Raw genomic sequence first — 20,695 nt, 5'->3', positions numbered from 1 at the left:
TTTTGTACCCTCCATTATTTAAAATGTTTTTAGGGCAAATGTAAAAGAAACAAAATGTTTAAAAGTGTTATTTCGTTCAGCATTCCTGGCATGAAATGTCTCATTTGACAAATGTTTTGACATTTTCAAAAATGTCGTTCTATATTTTTCAGCTGGAACTATATGCTGAACTTGTCCAACTCAATTTTTTGATGATTTTACTATTTGTCGAGAAAAGTTTAGCCCAGCTCCATTCAGGAAATTACAGGCATAGGTGCAGATTACAGTCTCGCTTTTACATACGTGAATCCAAAGTAACGCTACTGTTTTCAATTTATACTAGTGTTACAGTGATCAGAATCTGGCCCTGAAACATCACAGAAGGGCCATTCAAGATTACAGGATACCTCCAGCTTAAAGAGGCACGTGTCTGGTTATGAATCTCTCGTGCCTAGAGATCCTACTGGAGATCCTTCACTATTAATCCAAAGGGTCACTTGGCAGTTACTAGATTTACTGGAAGTACAATCAGAGCCACTGTTAGAAATGCATAGGAAGTGCTAACAAGCCAGCCTGTTACATTAGTTTAGCTACTTATCTCCCTGCAAGGACTCTAGCTAGAAGGGGGAAGAGGGTAAAAGAGGTAAAGAAAGGATTAAAAGGACTGTACCCAGGGGCGGTTGGAATAAATCCGCCTATTTTTCTTCATTGGATCACACCTTGTATCTGCCTCAGTCTGCCCTGGTCCTTTCCTGAACCAAATCCAAGGGAGTTTTCCATTTCCCAGAGGAACATGTTATAAAAGAAGTGTTTATTTTAAAGGACTTCATTAACGTGAGTCTGGGTGCAGTACCAGAAGATCATTATGGGCTCAGTAGAGGCCTCTGAATGGAGCAAAAGAGCCCTTGTGCTTTCATATCATTGGTCCAAAAAGCCACCAGGCTGAAATCTAAGCCTTGCCGTTTGCCTGAGGGGGAAAAAATAAGAAGGATAAAATAAACAACTCCCCATGTTCATTTTTTCTGATCCGAGATGGGAATTGCTTGCAATCATACAGCAAAACTTTGAACTGCCTCTGCTTAGGTTTTCTTCTGTGCTGGGGCTATTACTGTGTGTATCAATCTCTTCCCTCCATTTGGAAAGCTTCAGGCTGGCTGCCTCACTTTTAAGCTCTGATTCAGGCTAACACTGTAACCCATGCTTCATCCTTATTCAGCACAGCACTTTACGCAGATGAGTTGAGTTCAGCAGGATTGAAGGGAAGCGTGAGGTTAAATGGTTTCCTGAGCGGGGCTGCTTTCCTGAATCTGTGCCTCAGCTATTTATTTTATTACGACGACAGCTAAGGTTTTTCGGTTTGTCTGCAGAGCACGTTCCCTCTTGCTTTGAATCCCTCCCCACCCATTTCCATCACAGCAAGTTTAATCTCTTTGTCCTAACCTGCACAACTGCCCCTCCCTGTCTGTTCACTGGACTCAATTTATCATCACAACATACCTCTTGCCCTTCCCAGTGATGCCTCTTTCATCAGATTCTCCCGTACCCCTGCTGCACACAACTCCTCTGCCACCCAACTTCTGCTGTCAGGCCATCACCCATCCTCCTCGTTGTTGTTGTTGCTGTTGTAAGAGAGTGTACAAACCAGTTGGATTCTGTAATGACTATTACATATCAATTTGTTTAGTGGCTTGCAGCATAAAGAGTTTACACACTGCACGTTTACACTGACAGGCAAACTACACAGTTCGCTTCCTCACCACTGCAATACAGCCATCTTATTTTCATTTCTCTCCCATGTAGGAGCAATGCACAGAGTAGAATCTAAGAGTTTCCTACTTATTTGTCTATGTGGAGGCAAGGTTTTGCTCTATCCAGCCCCTGAAGAAGACACTATCCTTTAACCTACTAGTCCTCCAGGACCTGTATGGGTATCAGGGATACTTCATGTGGCAAAAGACCCTTTGTCTTAACTTCACACACCCCTCCTGGTGTCTCAATGGTACAGTTCATATAAGAGTGCTCTTAGAGCAGTGGTTCTCAGTCTTCTTAGACTCTGTGTACTCCTCAAAAGGCTCAACGCCCCCGTCAGAAAATGCTGGCTCTTAGTTTTCACTTAGGTTTTTTTTTTTACTACAGAAAGAGAATAGAGCAATTTTTCTATTGCAAAGATCTCAGAAAGACCACAACAGGTTGGACTGTTTTTAATACCGTGAATTCTTATAGCCTATTGCTGTCATATCACTGCCGCACCAGAAATTCCCCTTCAAAAGAGAGCATGGAGAAATAACAGTATAGGTCAATAGAGCCATAAGCTGTACTCCCTTCTTCTATGGTCTCCCAAGGGACTTGGGAAGAAAATCCAAAGGATTCTAGCTCATTTTCCTGCCCAGCCCCAGAACCACATGCCTCTGTGAACTGGACCACATTTCTCCAGAACTGGACAGTTTCAATGGAGGCAGAGGGTTACTTGGGACCATAAGACATTCTTTATCCTAAGGAAGAGTATTTCTCAACCCTCCATGCAGAAACTCTTGGGGGGTCGAAGGTAAATTGCCACCAACTCTGGTTTTTAAATTTGTGCCACCTCCCTCTAACCAAACGTTTCTTGGTGAGATAAATGAAAGGCTTCTACAGAAAGAATCTTCTGTCATCCCCTAGATCTCTAAAGTTCAATTCTATATACAGAACAAGCCCCCTGTGGACATATCCTCACAGAATATGGTGTCCTCTGAGCCTAATTTTGACAGCATTGAAATTTAAACCTTGATTTACATGCAATAAATCAAATAACACAATCTTATTTCACTGTTAACCCCCTCAGGTACATGTAAGTGGATTAGCAAAGCGCTGTGCACAGTCAGGGCTCCACATGTGCCCTTTCTTTTTTTTTAATGCATACACAATTCATAATGATGCATTTAATTAATGGTAAATGTGCATAGAATTCTTCTGGGCAACCATACAACAACCACATTAGCACCAGATGAGCTCAGCATGTTTATTGTTATTACAATGAATACCAAAACAAATTAAGAATGATTGATCAGCCACTTATTGTGACTTGACAAAAAAAAATATTTAAAATTTTTGAGAGGAAGAAGGGGATGTGCCAATAAAAAAGGAAGAAAAATCTGTCCGGCTCATTTTGAACATTTAAAAAAAAAAAGAGTTAATTAACCCTATGATGTCTTTCCAACTTTAACAAAACAAAGCTATTAGCTACCTCCTATATCCTTGTGCTAACCCAACATGACACCTATAGAAATAACATGAAAATGTCACATGACAATCAATCAATTCCTTATGGTCAAGACTATTTAAAAAGCCATAGTACCAAGGTATTAATAAAACTAATAGGGCATTTAAAACCGTGCTGAAAGATAGAATCACATTTAGCCAGGAGAAAGCAAAGTATAGAAATGCTATGCCCAGTGTTCCTTATGCATTGCCTGGAGCAAAGTGTTTAGAGATTCAAATGCCTGCATTTTCCGTAGTGTGGAATGCCCCTGAACTGAGCTGTCCCTGGAAAAAGCAGGAACCCTTATTGAAAAGATTATCTTTTCCATCAATAATCCCCCTTTAAGAGTTCTTTATTAGTAAACGCCATGGCAAAATCTGACATATTTACAGCTTGCAGTAAACTTTATATATCTGCAACAATATTAATAATAAAGAGCCAGTGACCACAGCAAATCATTCAAGCCTTCAGAATGATCAAGTGAAAGCTTAATTGTACTGAAAAGAGAGAGCCCTGACAAGTTTGAAATCCTTCCCGCACACCCTCTCTGAAAAAGAGAACTTTACCAAGATGAAAAAAGTGTGTTGGAGGATTGGAAACATAAGAATACATATTTAAAAAAAAAAAAAAAAACAAGTCTGATATCACAGGCTGGGCTGAGACAGAAACCTGATCTTTTACATTGAATGGGTAACATTTGGGTCTGTTTTATGTGAATTGCTCCAAGCTGTTTTGGTTAGAAATGTATAGATTTTAAGGTAAGGAGTACCATATAGGCAGTGCAGGTCATACCCACTTTTGGAACACATTCCCTATTACTTTTCAGCTGACAAAGGTAGGGTCCAAACTTTTCTTTCTTTACTGGGTAACTTCATTGCTTTAACATGAAGCTGGACTAGGCAAAGGGGCACTTGCATTCTGTTGTCTGATTTCACTTTTCATCACTCAATCGGTTTGTTCTCTTTCTTTCCTCCTCCCCCCCCCATGAATTATCTAATTTTAGCCACAATCCTTCAGGAATTTTTTTGGGGGGTGGGGGGGGACGTTATTTCTTCCTCCTTAAAAAATGTTCTTTCTTACTAATTCTACAAACTTCTCTGGTAAAGAGAAAATGTGCAAAATATGCTGCTCAGTATAATATTTTGGAAAGCATAAAAGTTAAATACTCCAATTCTTTTTATTTTCTTTTCACTCAAAACAGATCTGCAGTCAAGAACCATTTCTTTTTAATTAGCTAGAATCCAAATTTGTTCAATCATATCCTGATTCTTTAATTGAGCAATAAAATAATATCTTACCACTCACCCAGTTTAAAAAAATATTTAATCGAGCTGTGTTTTCTTTAAGATAATAGTTTGTCTCTCTTTTTTATATTGCTTAAAAACTAAACTATTTGTGGTTATAAAAATAAATAATATTAAGGAACTCTAAATATCAAAGGTACAGTAAGAATGTAAATAGGAATTATAATAGCTGTCTTCAAAGAGTTTGCTTAATAGGATAGCTTTGTTTAATAGTTTTCTGGGATAGTACTACATAAACAATGAAAAATTTAGAGTTGTTTTTATTAGTTTTATTATTTAAAAATATGTTGTTATATGTCATAGGATTCTTAAAATTAACATTTAAAAACAATCAAGGCAAATATTTGAATTTATTTTGAGTATATAAAATGTGCTCTATTCATTGATTTAAATCACTACTGAAAAATATAGCAGCAAAAACAATAAAAATTGAGTTAATCTTTTAAGTATTTTACAAAGGTATATTTGGGTTATTTCTGTTAAAAATGTAGTTGCTTTTTAAATGTAAGTAAAATAAAAAGCTTTGGAACATACAGTTGTAACTAGTATGCAGACTATTACTTTTCACTGTAAATTTCAGTTTATATGCTGCAATATGTTATGAGATTTCTTTGCTTAACATTAATTTTTGTCTTTAATGTCTTCTTTGAAATAAGTGTGAGGTTGAATGTATGTGTATGGATGAAGGAATAAAATTATACATATCTATTCATACTTGTATACAAACATATACATAGATAAAACACAGTATAGTTAGAGTGCACACAGAGATCAAGGAAAACTGCCAAGACTGTGATGCAGAAAGCTTACCTTTAAAAATATATTTTGCAATTAGGTTTTGTAAGATCTCACGTACAGATTTCCCTGAAATTCCCCGTACAGGTTGTCCTCTTCAGGTCTTTATCTGTAGAAAACAGTTTTCCTTCCAAATGTGATGTAAAGGTCTTTGTTTTTTATTATTATGATCCATATTTTCAATAGGTCTTTTATGTTATTCTGCAATGAGATTTTTGCTTCCAGAAAATTAGTAGTCTTGCTATCTACATTAAAAATATTTCAGGGGGAATTCGGGTAAATAGGGGAGAACAATTCTCTTATTTCAAAAAAAAAATTGAACGGACAAAAAAAATGGTGCCTAAACCCTAGAAATGAGATTCAAAAAAACCCAAAACCCTCTACTACTTTTGTCTTATTTGTCTTTCTCTTAAATCTTATATTTCTATGTATTACTTATTATTGTGTACTGGAATCTCTCTACAAATAGATCACACTAATTGCTTGTATAGCATACTAACTAGCTAAAGAAAGAAACATTTTTGACACCTTTCCATTATTGTGTCAGGCACTGAAATTAAAAGGTTTTATTTTTAGAATCTATAATAACTATATTTTAAATTTCAGGTAGCCTTCTTTAAACCAAATACAATTTTTCTTAAGCATGTTAATTTTTTCTAGTACTTTTGGAACGTCTATGTGGCAATTTTTAAAGATGGCATCCCTGTAAATACAGATATAAATAGACACACATGCATATCTATATATATATATCTTGTAAAGACAGGTTATAAATCGTACAATGTTGGCAGCTAGTAAGACAATTATGTGGAGGGAAAGCACTTTATATCCTAGCTTAGGGACATAAGGGGTTCTTAATAATAAGCAAGGGAAATTTTTTTAGTGTTTTCTTTAAATTAAGACTCAAACAGAATTGTTTTAATGAATATCTAGAGTTAGGAGAGTAACTTACAGGCTTCAGTTTGCTCCTACTCTAACAAAATTTCCTTTGTGGTTTTCCCTGTGAGATCAAAAGAACCCAATTAACTTTTCTATAAGGTAAACAAACTTGTAACTTGAAATATCCCCTTGAATTATCTGGGCAGTGGAGTCAGGGCTTTTGTGTGTTGTATCTTTTCCTTTTACATTCCGACATTTTCCACATTGCTAGTGAAGGGACACTGGCATGCCTTCTGTAGATGTGGGGTGATAGGGTGGTTGCTGTTTTACACCAAAGTATTTAAATCGAAAGGTTGTAATCCTGCCAACCTAAAAGCATTAAGAAGATTTATAGAGTATTGTTCTGTTAATACGAATTCGTTCTCACAAACCCTTTCTAAGGAGACCCTTCTTAGCAAAGAAATATACAACAGGGAGTGTGGGAAAGCTGGATATTCAGATAGAATGAAAAAAATGGGGGGTGAGATAAGGGACCCAAGTTCCTTTTCAGTGGACCCCAGGTGCTGTACATCTTCCTTGGTGAAGGAGGAGGGAGTAGAGTGGCAGTGTCATCTACCCTTTCCTAGCCAACCAGAACTGAAACAAGAGCCTAAGCTCAAAGCCTTCTAAGTAACTAGAGAAAGCTACCAATGATAAAGCCTCCTGTCTCATGGTAGATTTTATGATTTGTATCAAATGAGTACTTAGAGGCCCATGCTAGGTGCTGTATATGTGCACTGTAGTAGCCAATCCCTGTTTCAAATGGCTTGCAACAAGGCAAGGCATACATAGAATGGAAGAAAGGAAGCATTGTTATCCCATTACACAGATGGGGAACTGAGGTCCCTGTGACTTCCCCAGGGTCGTGGAGTAAGCCTGTGGCAAAGCTGCCAACTGAACACAGGTCTGCTGAGGCCAACTGCCCAACTTTAAGCACAAGCCTGTCGATCCTTATTTAATACTGGTGCAAGTACTTAAAGGGTAATATAGTTTGAAACTGTTTCTTACAGGTGATCTGAAAAGGATGTTTTTAAATTGATTGAAAATATTTTGGGAACTGGGCTATTTTCTCTCTTTCAACTTATCTCTTTTAGCACCACAGTATCTTTGACCTCCAGGCAGCCTGCCAGTCCAAAGGGAACATTCAGAGCCCCACAGAAGTAGTCATGAAGTCTGCCGTTATGGTCAGCTGGTATGATGAGAGCCTTTATGAACGCTTTTGCACATTCAGTAAAGGACTGAGAAAGCACTTCCATAGTAGAATCATGGGTGCTAGGATAAGTGCTGAGAATAAGTGGAAGACTCCAACATTCACGTCTGAGTCATCCAAGAAGTTTTTCAACAAAATCAGAGAACATAATACATGACATTTCTGATATTTCTAACAAAGGATGGAGGGAGGGAGGAAAAGCAAGAGAATTTTTGTCCACAAAAACCTCTTGTGTTTTCTAAGAAAGAAAGGCAGGCAGATGAGAAGCATAAAACTATTCCTGCCACCCCTTCCTAGGTTACCAGGAAATTTTCTTCTTTTCATTCTTTCCTGAATGCTGTTAAATGCTTTTTCAATGATTTTTGCCTTGTTATACATGAAACATCTGCACTGTGTTCTTAATGAGAAGAACAGAGACCCCAGGAAAATGGATTGTTATGAACAGCCACATATAGGCTTGCAAAATCGCCATACATCTCCACCAGACCTGCGCGTGCACGTGTGCGATTTGCCCATAGTATCCATGTTAGGCTTGTTGGATGGTCATTAAAATCCTGCAGTGTCATTTGCTGTCTCACTGGATCTGATGTGGAGTCCTACTTTCTTTATTAAAACTTGCTATGACTTTGAGACCATACAAATGATGGAATGAAATAATCCCAAGGGGAAAAGATAAGAGCTTGACAGTTATGTCTAAGCTAAGAAGCCATTTTATTTTCTGAAAGTGCCACTGAGATGAACTCTCCTTAGATATACCAGAAAGATGTACATTTTTAACATAACACTAACCACTAACCAGCACTTTCTATTTCTTTACCTGCAAATTGTTAATTACTGAGAAAAAAAGCATCCCTTTACTAGCTTAGGTTAAGGTGAGGTTTTTTGCACTCTGTCTGTCTGTCTCTCTCTCTCTCTCTCTTTAACTGCTGATTTAGAGGACTAGTACTCTCGTAGTAATCGCATGTGCTAGGCATTGTCCAAAAAGCTTACAATGTATGTAAATTGGTTAATGTCTTGCATATAAGTACACCATCCCTCTTATTGCCAGCTCCATTAAGTTGGTATGTTAGTCTAAAACCAAAAGGACAAATACAGCAAACCCTTTGGTCCCATGAGTGATCATTCCTCATATGATTTGTCTCATTTGTTTATGGGAATATTCATGTTCGTAAGAACTACTCCATCCAAAACCAGAACTTAGCTGTTATGGGGCTGGAAGCAGTCTAAAAGTCAAACAACACAAGTATTCTCTCTCAATTGGTAGGATATAGAGTATGATTGTGAAAGGTAGCCAGAGTTGTGAACTAATCAAGTATTTACCCAGCCTCACAGTGGGCTTTGAAACCACACTAACCTCTGGACTCTCATGGCTACCTTGCTACAGATACCTGAGCTAGCAAGTTTAAAACTAGCTGACGTATGTCCACATACACTGCACTCACAACTGGGATTGTTAGGTACAGATCTCCTAAAATGAAGGCATCTGAAGCTGGCATTAAGCAATGAAGAAGGAAAGAGAAGGAATTACTAATATTGCATAATAAATAATTTTTTGCTAGCCATTCAAATGAATGCCATGCACAAGAGACTGCTTCTCCTCTCACACCCAGTTTACATCAGTGCAATGTAGATCATTTAAATGACTTTTACTCCTGATATACATAGTGGTGTAGGTGAAATCACAGTCCAAACTCCCTCATTTATTAAGTGTTTTTGGGGTGCAGGAGGAATGGGGTGATGATAGTATGTGTATGAATGGGTTATTATTTTAACCCTCAAGTGGATTTAATTGCTAGCTTTTTTTCTATTACAGGGAGCACCTAATGGTTTCTTGGAGTCTTTAGAACAGGCTTTCCTGATCATGTCACCAGCAACTGAAATTAAGACTCCCCCACCACCACCCCACCTCTCTTCCTGCCAGATCCCTTTGGTGGGGAAAGCAAGTTAGTAATATTCACAGATCCCAGTCATTAGGCTTTTCCTGCATGATTTTTAAAAAGTACCAAGAGAAAGGGTTTGAGGGGTATAAAGAAAACCTCCTTTATTGTGCTGAGGCTCATAAATTCACTGAAGGATGATTTACAGCAGCAGAGTGTAGCACCTAACTCAAGTCAATGCAAGAGGTTAATATGAAAGGTTAAGGAACTCGGTTCTGGCTGATTTATAGTTGGACTGTTGGCTTTTATCCTGACCACAGCTTTGCAACTGTAGCTTGAGACTCTACAAAGCACAAGAGGGAGTAGGGGGTGTTAAAAAATAATGTAGAACTAGACATTATCCCTGCTTAGAAAATAAGGACCCCAAAATGCTTAAATGACCAAGAAGCTTTAGCATGACTGTGTGCTGCTGCTGGGAGAAAGTCCTGCCACACTTTTATTCATGTATTCATGGGCTTCTAAGCCCAGAAGACACCATTATGATCATAGAGTCTGACCTGTATAACATAGACCATAGGAGCAGTGTCAAAGCATGGAAGATATGTAATCATGTCTTAAAGATTCCAGTCACTAGTGAGTCCCCTGGAAAGCTTCTCTAATTACCCTCACTGGCTAGGAAATTGCATCCTATTTCAAGGTTGAATTTGTCTAACTTCATCTTATGGTTTTTGTCTGCAAGATCAAAAAGCCCCCACTAACAGATATCTTTTCCATGTGTAAGTATCTATGCACAGTGATCAAGTCACCTGTCAGCCATCTCTTCGATAAGCTGATACAGTGAATTCTGTAAGACTCACATCAATAGGATTTGTGTGCCTGGAACATTTTTGTGGTTCTCCTTTGAACTTTCTCCAATATTTTCATATATACTCTGATGCATGGAAACCAGAAATGGAACCGTTCTGTATGTAGTGGTTCTACCAATACTGTGTAAAGAGATGAGGTCACTTCCCCTTTTTGTCCGTCCAAGGATTGCATTAGCCCCTTTTAATTCCAGCATTGCACCAAGTGCTTGTGCTAAACTGGTTACCCACAAACACCTGTAAAATTTCTCTGAGTCTCAGCAGTCCAGAACTGTCTCTCACCCTGCAGGTAGCACCTGCATTCTTTGTTTTTAGATATATTACCTCACATTTACAACACATTTTACTGGACTATGACCAGTTGACCAAGTTCATCAATAGTGATCTGTCCTCCTCATTAGTTGCTAGTCCACCAACCTTTGTCTCCTGCTCACTTTACCAGGGAACATTTTATACTATAGTATGTTGAGAAAATATTGAATAGCATTGAACCAACAACCAACCCCTGAGGGACACATTTAAAATGATCAATAATGTCTTCCCATTAACAACTACGATATGAGATTTATCAGTGAACTAGTTTTAGAATCCATCAAATAAGTTCCCTGTTACTACCATATATTGCGATTTTTTACATCAGAATGTTATGTGGCACTAAATACCTTGGAGAAACCCAGGAATGCTATACCAACACAGTAGCCTTTATCAAACCTATGATCTTGTCAAAAAAATACAACCAATTGGTTTGTCAAGACATACGTGCATGAAACCATGTGGACTGGCATTAATTATATGAGGTTTTTTGCCTCTATGTATTAGATTTTTTGCCTCTTTGGGTGATAGAATCCTGTATTAACCATTTCATTGTTCTATTACAACCATTAGCCATTCTCATATTTTGCATTAAACTGATCTCAGATTAACTGTTCTTAAGATTCCTGGGTCTTCCCTTTGCCTTTGGAGTCCATCCCATTTATCCTTGGAGCCTTGAAGATTTATTCTAGATTGATTTTAGTATAATTACAATATGACCATATGTGACTGTAGCATGCTGGGGAAGGGCCTTGGATTAAGCAAACACATTTGTACCACAACACGGTTATCTCTGTCTCAGCAATCATCCAAGCTCGCAAGAAATTCTCAAGACCTATAAAGTCATTACAGTGTTACAGAAAGTTGGGTTTGCCCTTCCCACCCCGATCTCATTTTACTCTGTCTACAGATAACTAAGATTTATGCAAGCCCCAGCCTGTAACTGTAAATGTTAGTTTCTCATTAAAGAGATTAATCAAGGAATTGGGAGATATGGTGAACATATCTGATGGTTCTTGTCTTCTTTTCTCAACAATGGTGTAGTGATTCACTTGCACCATTAGTACATGGTGTGCCCTGGCATGAGTTACCAAACCCTGTCAAATGTTAGATTTGCCCATATAGCTCAAAAATACCATTCACATGACTTCCATTAGAGCTGCTTTCCAACATCCAAATAAAAGGATGTTCATTTACCAACTGGGCAACAGCACAGAGGGGACAGTGTAACTGTCTATTTACAAATGCTTTGTGTGCTGGGTCAAAAATAACCTTTAGTTTTACAGTCGTTGGTTAAATAAATCATACAGCTTTTAACCCTGCTTGAAAAGTGAGTCTCCAGAGGATTTACACTCAGTGAGCAGAAAGGTGCCATTATGTATTGGGAAAGATATTATTTGTTTCTCAGTCATGTAACTACCTTTTTTTTTGTTTTTGCTTAATTTTATTTTTTGGTAAATCCCATAGAATTAGCTGGGAGGAATTTTTATATCTATATTTACACCGCTAGCCACAGCTGCTGCAGCTGCTTCTAGAGAAGAGCAAAGATTGGGCTTCTGCCCCTTACGAAAGAGGCAGGAAAATTTGTGACTGAGAGAAAGAGATCAGGTCTTGCAGTTGAACTATTTCTTCACTCCATCCTCCTGAAAAAAGAACAACTTACTAGAAAGAGAGTTGTTCACTGAAAAAAAACAACTCGCTCATGCAGAAAACCCTAAAAGGTCGGTGTACCACATACATATTTAGTCCGGACTTTAAGGGTTACATGACTATAAGTAGCCCTCTGAACAGGAATGAATTTCACCCTATTAGGATGTTCTGATGCAGAGAAATAGAAAAATCTGAAAATGACTTAAAAACTAAAATCACTGACCTACTATACTTCTGATTTAAAACAATCCTTCTTTCCCCCTCATAATCAGTTTAGAGCACACATTATTGATCTTACTGAAGTCCAAATCAAAGATTAGCAAAATGACTGTCATAAACAGAAAGCTTTACCCTGCTGCTATTAAAATCATTGCCAAAACTTTCACTGGCATCAGTGGGGTGAGGAAGGGCCCATAAATAAGAAAATTAAGATGAGTCATTATCCATATGAACAGATCCAAAATAATGTTGACTGTGCCTTTCTACTGTGTCATATTATATTTTGATAACACTCAAATATATAAATATGTTGCATGAGGGGTGTGAGTGAGCACATACTAGCACTATTGGAAAAATAGGTTGCAAAGCACAGCTTTACATTTGGTTCTGAATGCAGTCAGTTTAGCCATCTTTGTATTTCATCTAGTAGTGAGCTCTGTAGTCTTGGCTTGGTCCAAAAGACAGAAAGATAAACTCTACCACTGAAGCTAGGAAAGGAAAAGAAATAGTAACAGTATTAGAACTGATGACAAACAGCCCATCTTTATTACCTTTTGTCTGAAGGCCTCAGCTGTGTAGCTGTCATGGGATGTCATTGTGGCCTAGATAGATAGGGCCCTGAAAGATTCCTAAAACCTCAAGATTCAGACAAAGAAGGAAGAGAGGTTTTATTATGCTAAAGTCTGTAATGTGAAAACTGAGCCCCAGGCCTAGGGTGACGTTATAGTAATAGCAGGAATGCCTGATGACTAGTTTACTATCCTCCAATATTTTGTTGATGAGTGCTGGTGATGGGCAACATGAAGAGGAGGGAAAAAAAGTCTCCATTTTAGGAGGCACTGCCAGTAGGAAGAATTTCATTTTGAATCTGCATTGGAGCATCCGGGGAAAGTCTGACAATGCTGAGAAATGCAGATGCCTTTTTCATCTCTGTAGTGGGCCAGAGGTCCCCAACCCCCCACTGCCATTTCAAAATTTTTTGGTGCACAAGCAAATTGAAAATACCAATTAGCAAAAACAGGAATCAGAAAGGCTGTTTTTACTGGCGGCCAGTGAAATGCCTATTATGTTTAGAAGGTTGGGGTGTGAAGGGTGATTTCCGTTGCTCTTGGAGAATGCTGGAGAAACTGGAGGACTTCAGAAGGTGGTAGGAAAATTTAAAACCTACAAAAAATGTGCATATATGTAGTGAAACCTCCCTAAAATTAACCAGTGATTTCTCATCACCTGCAGCCTTGGATTAAAGGATGGAAACAATTGTACTGGAAAATACATGGAGATACACTTTAAATTGATTGCTTAGGGCAACAGTTTGACTATTGGAGGAGGCAATAGCAATAGCAAAAGTTCTAGAGTATGTATGTATATATGACCATGTATCTGTTGGCACTTATCTTCACAGTACCTTACACAGTACCTCAGTGCTTCCCCAGTTTTCAAGAACTGATTCTGATGTATTTCCAGTGGCAAACTACATGGTTTCCAGTACACTCGCACTACTCCCCAGCTGGTCAGCATCCTACCTAATAGGAACCTAGTGAGCTGGAGCTTCCCAGGCTCTTTGTCTCTCAAGACTTCCAGAAGTGTCTTCAGCTGCTACCAAGGTGTGTTGCCATGCAGTCTTGGTTTCCAGAGTCCTGGGGGGCCTAGAAGCCTAGGAGGGCCATTTAGTTTTGGATGCATTAAAATGTCCCTGCTGCATGATAATTTCTGCATTCCCAGAACAAAATATTATGCTCTTCCAGGTCCACCAAAAACTTCAGTATTCTGGAGTTTCATTCTGATTAGGGAATGCATGTACACACCTGGACATCTCTTTCTCAACCAGTTCTAATAAGAAATGTCTCTCATTTGCTGCACAGAAGGTAGGAAAACTTGTTTGTGTGTGTGTGCGATTGCAGTGTAAGTTAAAGAAGTAAGCTTTACTTTCAGTTCTGAATGTGGTGAAGTTAATGGTTATTCTTATTTTGTCTAGAAGTAGGTTTCAACAGTAGTATAACTAGAAGGAGGCCACCAGGGCAGCAGCCCTGGGTTCTGCCTTTGTGGGAAGGCAAAAAAAAAAAATAGCCACAACCACAGTGGCCAGCACTGTCCTGGGTGTCACACAGATGGCCAGGACACAAAGCTTCCCTGCTACACTTTGGCTTCTATGGGATTTGGTCCAGATCTGTTGAAAGTTCTGTCACCTACAGACAGAAATCTTTCCCTGATGGTCAGCAATTTCATGACATGACTGTTGTATAGCTGCCATGGGACATCATTGTTAAAGTCCTAAGTAGGTAGGGCCCTGGAAAGGGGTTTTGAAAATCAGGACAGAGACCTTGACCTGGCCCAATCTTTGGACCTTGACCTGGTGCAATGGGGAGGCAGTGCAGAGAGCAGAACACTGGGCTGGAGTCTTGAACTGAGGTCCTTTGCATGTGTAATAGCTGGAGGTTTGAGGGAGGGGTTTCAGTCAGAAGGCCATGGTGGCACCTTAGAGACTAACTGGTTCTAAGAGGTTCTAAGAGGCATAAGCTTTTGTAGATGCTTTACAATTACTTTATTCCTTTCAGTTTAGTCCCCCTGCTCTCGGCAAGTCCATTCATAGCATCTGGCAAAGTAAGATACTGCTTATAAATGCGTATGCCCCTCTGAACGAGTTAGTCTCTAAGGTACCACCCTGCCCTGCCTTCTGCATTACTTCAGACTAACATGGCTACTTTTTCCTAGATGTAATAAGCTGTGATAAACCAGCCTTTGTCAGATAGAATGAGAGTTCTTTCTTACAGTCTCAAACAAAAATGGGCATTTTTTTGCTAACCAAAAGGAGGAAAGAATTTAAAGGGTCCTTTTCTGTGGGCCATCATAATAAGCTCAGGGCTGATTCTGTTGATGGTGACATAACTATCAACTGGATATAACTGGCTCCTATAGCATCTTTTGTAAACCTTAAAACACTTTATAAAATTACAATTACATCACATATGGAGCTCTCTCCACTTACTTTTGAGATTCAAAACTGCCAAAAAAGCACCATCCCTGCTACCCAACAGCTTAGAGATCATCAGTGAAAAGTTATGGTATCCGTTCAATGCATGGAATAATTTAGATAGGCAGAATCTAAATACCCATATTAGATATCTTAGTTCTGTTTCCATTTCCAGCTCCACTATTAATCCACTGTCCCTCTCTGTGCATTAAGTTTTGCATTTTGTACTATGGGAAAAAATATATACTACTTTGTGAAGTGTTTTGACATCTACAGTTGAAAAGAACTACACAGCATCAGGGTATTATTACACAGGAAGTGGTCAATACTGCTCAACTTTTGCAAAAGTGTTCTGGGATTTTTAAGGATTATTTTCTGTCTTATCTAAAAAAGGCAGACCCTTCAGCTGCACAGCCTTCTGTAGCATCATGTTATGAAATGGAGAACAGTACCAATCATAAAAAGAGTGGTCATGAATCATCTCCAACACCTCCTACAACACATTAGCGTTCCTTGGCATTTTCCACCCCCAGCCGTTAGGCCTTCAGCCCAAGGCAAGACAGATAGAAATAAAACAAAAGCTTTCAGCAGGTTTCTGAACACAGTGCCTCAGCTGGAACTCCTCTTCAGCTCTAGCCATGAAGATAACCACACTCTTGTGTATGCGGTATCTGAGAGGTCTCTGTTTGTTTGTGTGGTTCAATGATCTCATCCTTGCTGTTTATCCAAAAGTAAAACAAATTTATGGATTCAAGGAGACTGTCGGTTTTAACATAAATCTCTTCCCACCCCTCAACACATTTTCAAAAGTCACATTTCAGTGTTCTGCTTTGTTTAAATGGCATCACTTGCCTCACAACTCAGAAACCTCACCCCAAAAAGCCACCTGGAATATGAAATGGAAGAGTTGTGATGCAATTGAAGTATATCAGTCCGTCTAAAGTGAAAAATATTATTCCCGTTCTCCTTATAAAAGTAATTATAACCTAGTTATAAAAAAAGAATCCAGCAGAATCAAATTCTGAGCATCTTGGAACTGGTATTGTTCCGCTAGGTTTTAGAAATACATTTCCTTCACGTCGCTTAAAGAGAAACTACCACTCTTCTTCCCACATTGTGCTGCACCTTGCATTACTGAAAATAAGCAGTTGGACATCTCCATTGACTCCCACCCGTGAGTCACGTGGCCTGGGATCATGCTGTTGGAGGCCATCAGGTTAAATCAATACAGCCTCCTCTTTGGCAAACATAATTACCCCTTTCTGCCATCATCAGATGCCTCCTTTTTTAATGAAGTGGGGCTGATGTGGTTGGCTCAGATTATATAAGTCACTCTACTGCCAAGAAAGTCCTCCCAATTTATACCAACTGAGGCTCTGGTCCTTTGTTCCAGGGCTGCTGTAAATTACTAAGAAGGAAGATGGGGATAAATATAGCAGGTAAATACGAATTGAACTCATTCAGAAACACAAATGTCAAATTCTTGGCCCATCGTCTAATTCCCACCAGACTGATGCATGTACTAGAATGGTCAAACACACCAAAATAATATTCATTAACAAAATTATTAAGCAGATGTTTTTGTTATTTGTTGAAGAACACATTGGCTGAATCATGTTTCACTAACTCAAATATCTGCTGCGTGGATATGTAAAAGAAAAAACAAAGCAAAAAAAGGAAATTAAAGGCTAGACCTTCTGCTAGTACGCATTAGTGTTACTCTGTTGGAATCAGTGGACAGAGTTGATGTCTGTAAAGCCAAGCCAAATTTTATTCAAGTGAGAATCTGGCCCACTTCCCTAATGTTTCTTGTTATAAAGATTGCAAATGAGTCCATGATGTACCACTGTCTTAACTGGTCTCAAAAATAGCTACAAGAGAACTTTAAATTGCTCCTATTCATATCAGCACTGAGTTTACTGACTGAATAGTGACACTGATGTCATGAGGACTGTCGTTTCAAATAATTAGGCACACAACTATGTGCACAAAAGTGTACCTAATTTGTATATGCAGTTGCTGCGTTTGGTGTACACAGACATACAAATGGCAAAAATTAACCTATGGCAGAGATCAGAAAACCCAGATTATCCTTATAGAATGAATCTCCTAATGCCTTCCCTCCCTATAACACTGCACTCTACATCACATCTTGATGCTTTATTCCATGACAACAACAATGGGGTTATTTGGATATATTGTAGGTTTGAGCACTGTCTGTTTGGCCATTAGAACTCTTTGTGGTTTGGCTTGCATCCTAGTGCCTATAACCCAGAGGTCTATTCAAAGTATGGAACTTTCTATGAATAACTGGTAAAATGCAGTGTACTATTCAAGTGCACTCCTAATATCCACGTTGTTTCATTAAAGTATCATACATACACTTCTCTAGGGCTATTTACAAATTTGAAACTACAAATATTTATATATTTACAACTATACTGTTAATTTATGAATCTTGTTACTACAGGATGTTGTGGAAGCTGCAAGTTTAAACACATTTAAAAGAGACTTGGACAAATGTGTGCAGGGTAGGTCCATCAGTGGGTATCCTCCAACAGAATAGGCTAGGGCTATATCCTTCAAATTAGGACTCCCTGGACCTCTGAGTGCTGGAATCTGTAATAGAAGAGTGGCAGGGGACAAATCAGTCTGGATAGGTCCTGCATAAATACTCTTTCCCTTAGCATGTGCTCCATGCTACTGGAAGATATGGGATGCTGGGTTTGATGGACCTGTGATCTCATAGATTTCATAGACATTAGGGTTGGAAGGGACCTGGGGAGATCATCGAGTCTAGCCCCCTGCCCCAGGGGCAGGAAGTTAGCTGGGGTTAAAGGATCCCAGCAAGATAAACATCCAAATGTCTCTTAAAGGTATCCAGAGTTGGTGTTTGCATCTGACACAGTATGGCATCTCTTATGTTCTCATATTCTAATTCCTGGTTTATGGCAACTCAGGCTTTGTTTTGTCCCAGGATTAGGTGTGCATCTCCAAAAATTAGTCCCCAAACCATTGGACTAGAATTAGATGGTGAATGCTCAGTCCCTCTGCCCTACAGAATGAACTCATGCCTGTCTTTCTACTCTAACTAACAGGTAGTGGAACGATCAGATTGTGAATCTGCCCTGTCCACTGGCCTCACTGCCAAACAGAGGAAGAGAGATGCCCTAGAGATGGCTGTTGAGATATTATAATGATATATGACATAAAAACCAATAGGAAAAATAGACCTGATCTTCTCCCTACAGTGATTTAGGGGAGACCAGCTTGAAACAGCTGCAATTGGCAGGATGCGAAGTTTGGTAACTCTATGAGACACCATGGAGAAGAAATATACCCTGTGTCTCATATTTGTATTGTATAACTTTGGAGTCAGGACTGATTTGGAGGAAAGTAAAATATTTTTTCTGGTGCTGATTTAGAGAAGGAAGGAATCTGAAAAATCGTGATCTGTGCTGAGCTGGAAAGAGAGGTGGCAACAAGTGATATTCACTGTCCATACTGCCTTATGGCTAATAGAAGTGAAATTTAGCCCTGCTCAGAGGGACAGTACTTAAGTCCCATTAAAAACTCATGCCAGAAGGTCTTTTCCAAACTTCCGCAAAGAGCTGAATTTCATCCACAGTCTGTGAAGCTACTAAGACCAACCACATGGGCCCTACATACATTCCCTATCTATAAGCCTGGGACCCATCCCTCATTCCTCAGCAGCCTGATTCTGTATTCTTTTACTCTTCTCAATAGCCATGTATCATTTTCTCCCACTTGAATCAAGTAAAATTCAAAGATTTCTGCTTCTGGGTTAGCAATCAGAAGCAAAATCCCCTCTGGCTAAACATTCACTACTATACAATGTTGTAGCTATGCTGACTGAGGTCAGCAGTTAGTGCTTGTAGCTTGCGTCCTGGGTAAAAAACATTATGGTTTGTTTGTGTGAGTTGATGGAAGACTTGTCTGTATAATTTTCTTTTCTATTGGCAAATGCAAGCTTAATCCTGGTGCGAGAGAAGGGCTAATGCCTTAATATAAGCAGGTGTTCTGCAAACTTCGCAAGTTCTGCCAAGAACATCAAACCTGACCTGCAGCACCCCCCTGCTATTCTGCCAGCTGGGCCCATGCGATTCTGCCAATATGCCTCAGCCCTGTGTTCCCAACACCCTCCTTTTTTAGCCCTGTGCCTCCAAGCAGCTCTGCCAGTGGAGCACCTGGAGCGATGCAGCCTTTCAGCCTTTGAGCCTTTCTTGAGCATAGACAGTCAGCTGTGCCCAATTGCTAAGGGCTGTGTTCTAATATGGTGATGTAGTGGAATAGCAAGAGAAGCCACTTAACTCATTCCTCTGGTAACCTGAGTCAGGATTTGAACCCAGGCTTCCATAAGTCATTACACAGGGTCAGGGACTTTTTGCCTGCGAGTTTCACCAACCAGCTGCTCCAATTGATAAGCTCCCTTGTTTTCCTCCCTTCTTTTTCCAAGTGTTTGTTTCCCAGTTTGCACTGACTTTTATTGAAAACATCAGGCTAATAGCAACAGGGGGGAGAGTTGCTTTTGCCTCTTTTCCCTTTTCTTTCTGGAATGCAGCCATCAAAATAAACATTAAATACAAAATGCTGGGGTTTGAGTTATTACTTGTGAGGGTGCTGGGAGGGAAATTTATAGCAACATTACTGTGTTTTGCTAGAAATCTCTTAATGCACCAAAGTGGGGAGGTGTGTGTGTTTTTTATTAAAAAGTTACACTCTATAAATCTGAGCGGCGGGGAGGACACAGGTGGCGGTGGGACTCAGCTGATTGGACTGTCATTTCTAACTTAGGGAAGGCCTGTCTGACTGTCCTCCCACGGCGTCCAGCCGCCGAATAAATTGAGGCCATAGTCTCTCTCAATCCCAAACTACAATCGGCTGCGAAGCAGCTTTCAGTTTTCCTTGTCATTACTATTGTTGTTGTTTGGGATCCCCCTGTTTTGTTCTTTTGATCTTTAAGCCTCCAAAGATAACACTATAAACGAGTCGTTGCCCCGGGCTTGAGAATGAAGTTTTAATCATTTTTGTTAGCACTCTTCCATTACAAGTGTCTGTTAGTCCTGCCTGCTCTTTCCTTCTCCTGCCCCAGTTTTGCATAGTTGTCTGAAGAGGACTGCTGTGCATAGTTTGTTCTCTATTATTAGCCTAAGTCTGTCCACACATTTTTTGAAAGCCAGAGTGCCTAAAATCAGACTTCTAAATCCATTATTCAGGAGCCTCAATATTCAGTGCCTGATTTTCAGAGATTCTGTAACTTTCATTGATTCCAGTGTGTTTTGTGAGTGCTCGGCACTTGGGAAGATCAAGCCATTTTTAATTAGATGTATAAATATGG

At 39.3% G+C, this 20,695-nt stretch overlaps 1 protein-coding gene across 1 annotated transcript in view; it reads left to right on the top strand.

Annotated features, from left to right (window-relative positions):
- The first annotated feature begins 13,949 nt into the window (after window positions 1-13,949).
- The window catches only part of ALX4 (ALX homeobox 4), a 97,457-nt gene continuing 90,711 nt past the window's right edge, over window positions 13,950-20,695 (top strand). Inside the window, exon 1 of the mRNA XM_090032977.1 lies at window positions 13,950-13,969. The gene's annotated coding sequence lies outside the window, so the exon portion shown is untranslated. The remainder of the gene's footprint in view (window positions 13,970-20,695) is intronic.

The sequence above is a fragment of the Crocodylus siamensis genome, chromosome 2, assembly GCF_052110815.1.
Source record: "Crocodylus siamensis isolate JL-2025a chromosome 2, ASM5211081v1, whole genome shotgun sequence".
NCBI lineage: Eukaryota > Metazoa > Chordata > Crocodylia > Crocodylidae > Crocodylus > Crocodylus siamensis.
Note: the sequence above shows the minus strand (reverse complement) of the source record. Positions and strands in the feature narration are given on the sequence as shown.